Source organism: Nannospalax galili, unplaced genomic scaffold (genome assembly GCF_000622305.1).
Source record: "Nannospalax galili isolate Female #2095 unplaced genomic scaffold, S.galili_v1.0 scaffold80, whole genome shotgun sequence".
Lineage (NCBI taxonomy): Eukaryota > Metazoa > Chordata > Mammalia > Rodentia > Spalacidae > Nannospalax > Nannospalax galili.
The window spans coordinates 958,568-963,542 of record NW_008347188.1 but is presented as its reverse complement, the minus strand read 5'-3'; positions in this window follow the sequence as shown (position 1 = coordinate 963,542).

Genomic DNA, 4,975 nt, shown 5'->3' with positions numbered 1-4,975 from the left:
GTATAAACTCTGTAAGACATAAACTTGAATGAGTTTTTTACCCTTTAAAGAAGATCTCCATTTCATTTTAAAACATGCTGTTTCCTACATTTTTTATGCATATTCAGTAACACACTCCAGAGCAAGAGTACATCTATTTCAAAAGTGGGTGCAAGTTTCTAGGTTCACGGTTGGATTAATATACTTATATACTATTGAACTTAGTATAAGCCCAGTAAGACATAAAATGGGATGAGGTTTTAATCTTTAAGAAAGATCTCCATTTCATTTTAGAATATATTGTTCCTTGCAGACTGACTCATTGTTTTTGCTACTAACACTGAGATGTTGACACTTGCATCTCTAATCTGTGTGTATCTGATTATTACTAGTCATAATCGGTTACACTTGGACACTTAGCACCTGTGTATGTCTATAAAGTCATCAGGAAGATTTCAATGGTATTGTTTATCACCTCTACTAATTAGCATGATATAAATTTCCATGCTTCCTCCTGAAACATAATACATTAAAAAAATTTTTTTGTTTATTTTTCTTGTGTGTGTGTGTGTGTGTGTGTGTGTGTGTGTGTGTATGTGTGCCTCACACAGAACATCCCAAACCATTTCATTCGGCTATACACCCACTTCCCAGATGGCACCCTCCCATAGCATCCTTCCCCCTACTAGAGCCCTTATACTCTGATATCCTTACTACTATCTGCTGTGTTGTCGGCACCCCAGCCCTTCCTCACTACTTGCCCTTCTGGTGAATCTAGTTAGCCTATCTAGAGGTCTTTGTTTTAGGAGGGTCAGCTGTTCCTCATCTAGCAGTAATCAGTTGTCAATATTCCTTTAGATAATATTGGGGTCTGCTGTTCATTTTCCCAGTTCTATGCTGAGTTACTATCTGGGAGTCCTGTTGGCCACCCTGGTCAGGGAAAAGATTGGGTCTGCTGTTCATTTTCCCAGTTCTATGCTGGGTTATTATCTGGGAATCCCTTTCGCCACTCTGAGCAACAACTCAAAAGAAGGTATCGTTTGTCTGGCATTGTTGTTTGATATGTAGCCTTTAGCTATACATATGTACTTTTATGAAGTTATGTTTGCCCATTTAATCTTTGGTTATACTTTCCCTTTGGGAGTTTAAGGCCATACAGTTGGTCCAGATAAACCGATTTATTTTTACTCTTAAAGTTGTTTGAGGATCTGTTCCTCAGGGGTCACATGGGCTTGGGAGGATCCCCTGACTCCTTTCTTTCACAAGTTCCACCTATGTGAAGATAAATCAAAGGTCCTGCTCGACCATGGTTGGCTTCACATGGAAGCATGGAGGAAATGATTCCTCTGTGTTGACCCTCCTCTTTGTAGACTGGCCACTGGTTCAAGTCCATCTGGTGGGGTCTCCTCAGCCTCCTTGATCAAGAGGACAGGTGACCTACCACCATTATAGGACATTTTGAGAGATGCTTATAGTACCCTGGACCTAGTTGACATAGGAGGGCAAGGAGCAAAGAGAAAGACCAATTGTTCTCAGATAAACCTTACCTAGACATATATTTCTTGATCTGCTATGTATAATTTGTCAGTAGGTTGTTGGAGTGATATGGTTCCCTCTGGTTTTCAAAACTAGTTAGGTATTATTTATCTCTCCCATTGTCTCACCCCTCTATCATGGTTTTCCAGTGTGTCATGTAGATAAATATTGGGCAAAGACCAGTTGTTCTCAGATAAACCCTCCTAGACATATATTTCTTGATCTGCTATGTATAATTTTGGTTCCCTCTGGTTTTCAGAACTAGCTAGGCATTGTTTATCTCTCACATTGTCTCACCCCTCCATCATGGTTTTCCCACTTAAGGTGCTCCGATTTCCCCCCTTTCTCCTTAATAACACCCTTCTCCTATGGTCCTCCCTCTCTTGAGCTCCTTCTTTCCCTTTATCCACTAGGTTCCCTGTATACCCCTCCCTCCTCGCTCCCTTAGACTAACTTCTCTTCCAGGTTCTTTCTTTTCCTTTACTTCCCTGTTTCCTTTCCATTATCATGATTCCTGTAGTTATGTCTGGTTACATACTCATTTATCAGAGTCTGATTCTAGGATACCCATAAGAGGGAGAACATATGTTGACTTTTTTTCTGAGTCTGTGTTACTTCACTTAGTATATCAGTTTCTAGTTCCATCCATTAACCTGCAAATTTCATGATTTCATCTTTCTTTACTGCTGAGTAAAACTCCATCATATATATGAACCACATTTTCATTATCCACTCATCAATTGAGGGACACTTAGGTTGCTTCCATCTCTTAGCTATTGTGAAAAGATCAGCAACAAACATGGATGTACAAGTGTCTCTGCAATAGGATGAGTTCTTTGGGTATATGCCAAGGAGTGGTATAACTGGGTCAAATGGTAGGTTCATTTGTAGTTTTTTAAGAGTTCTCCACACTGCTTTCCATAGGTGTTGAGTCAGTTTCCAGTCCCACCAGCAGTGGATAAGTGTTTCCCTTTCCCCACATCCTCTCCATCATTTGGTATCATTTGTTCTCTTGATCTTAGCCAGTCTGACTGGGGTAAGATGAAATCTTAAAGTGTTATTATTTGAATTTCCCTAATTATTAGTGATATTGAACATCTTTTAAGATGCTTCATAGCCATCTTTACTTGCCCCGACCTGAGATGGAGACTCGAACTCTCAGGGACCTGGAATGATGGGACAAGAGACATGAAGAATGACAGCAAGACAAAGAACTCTGATCAAGCTGCAAAAGTTTATTTTTTCCACGGGGATTCTTATACGGGCTGAAGTGGGAAATTAGCTGGGGAAGGGGAAGGGAAGGTGTTGTCTCAAGGGGTTAATGAATGTCCCTTAGGATGAGGAGAACTGGTGCCGTGAGTCTGGTTGCAGGATAAGGAAATTGGTGGTTGCTCAAGCTTATCTTGAGTCATCGGAAAGGTTGCTTATCTTAGGAGGCAGGGAGGACTGAGCAGCAAGTTCTCCAGAGGCTACTTGCCCTGGGGGGCAGGGAGGGCTGTCAGGCAATGTGGTCTCCCACATTTACTTCTTCTGGGAACTCTCTGTTCAACCCAGTAGCACATCTTTGAATTGGGTTGCTTCTTGTCTTGATTCTCTGTCTTTTGAGTTCATTATATATTCTGGATATTAAACCTCTGTCGGATGTGTTGCTGGTAAAGATTTTCTCCCATTTTCTGGGTTTTCTGATCACTTCCCTAGTTGCCTCCTTTGATGGACAGAAGCTTTTTAGTATAATGAGGTCCCATTTGTTAATTCTTGCCCTTGTTTCCTGAGCAATTGATGTCCGGTTTAGAAAATCCTTTCCTACACCTATATCTTGTAGGTTTTTCCCAATGTTGTCTTCCAATCGTTTCAGAGTTTCAGGCTATACATTGAGGTCTTTGATCCATTTGGAACTGACATTTGTGCAGGGTGAAAGATAAGGGTTTAGTTTCATTCTTCTACAAGTGGAGATCCAGTTTTGCCAGCACCATTTGCTGAACATGCTGTCTTTCCTCCAGTTAATGTTCTTGTCTCCTTTGTCAAATATCAAGTGGCTGAAATTGCATTTGCTCATATTTGGGTCTTCAATTTTGTCCTATTGATCTATGGGTCTATTTTGTGCCAGCACCGTGGTGTTTTTATGACTATAGCTCTGTAATATAGCTTAAAATCTGGTATAGTAATCCCCCCAGCATTGCTCTTAGTGCTCAGGGTTGTTTTGGCTATCCGAGGTCTTTTGTGCGTCCATATAAATCTTAGGATAGTTTTTTCCAATTCTTTGAAAAATCTCATTGTCATTTTTACAATATTAATTCTTCCAATCCATGAGCATGGGAGGTCCTTCCATCTTCTGAAGTCTTCCTCAATTTCTTTCTTTAAAAATTTAAATTTTGCATACTAGAGCTCTTTAATGTCTTTGGTCAGGTTTACTCCGAGATTTTTTTTTTTTTTTTTTTTTGCAGCTTTTTTGAATGGGGGGGTTTCCATTTGCTCTTTCTTTGATTGCTTTTCTTTGGTATATAGAACGGCTATAGACTTTTTTAGGTTAATTTTGTAACCTGCCACTTTACTGAATGTGTTAATCATTTTTAGGAGTTTTCAGGTGGAATTTTTGGCATCTCTTAGATATAATATCATCTGCAAAAAGGGATAATTTGATCTCTTGTTTTTCAATTATTATCCATTTAATTTACTTCTCTTGTCTTATTGCTCTTGCAAGAGTTTCAAGTACTATGTTAAAGAGAAGTGAGGATAGTGGACAGCCTTGTCTGGTTCCTGATTTCAATGGGAATGCTTCCAGTTTGTCTCCATTCAGAATGATGTTGGCTTGTGGGTTTTTTATAAGTGGCTTTAATTATGTTGAGGTTTGTTCCCTCCAGTCCAATTCCCTCTAGGACTTTGAACATAAATGCAATTTGAATTTTGTCAAAGGCTGTCTCTGTATCTATTGAGATGACCATGTGGTTCTTGTCTTTGAGCCCATTTATATGACTTATGACCTTTACTGACTTACGTATATTGAACTATCCCTGCGTCTCTAGAATAAAGCTGACTTCATCATGATGGATGATCTTCTTGATGTGTGTCTGTATGTGGTTTGCAAGTATCTTGTTGAGAATCTTTGCATCTCTGTTCATTAAGGATGTGGGTCTATAGTTTTCTTTTTTGGTTGTATCTTTACCTGGCTTTGGTATTAGAGTGATGTTGACTTCCTAGAAGGAATTTGGAAGTTCTCCCTACACTCCTATTTTTTTGAATAAATTAAGTAGTATTGGATGTAAATCTTCTTTAAATGTCTGATAGAATTCTGCAATAAATCTGTCAGTGTGGGCTTTTTTTTAGTCGGGAGTTTTTGTATTACTGTTTCAATTTCTTTTTGCGTTATGGTTCTATTTAAGCTGTTAATCTCTTCTTGGTTTAGTTTTGGTGGTTCCCATGCCTTTAGATCTCAGTCCATTCCTTTCAGTTTTTCAAAAAA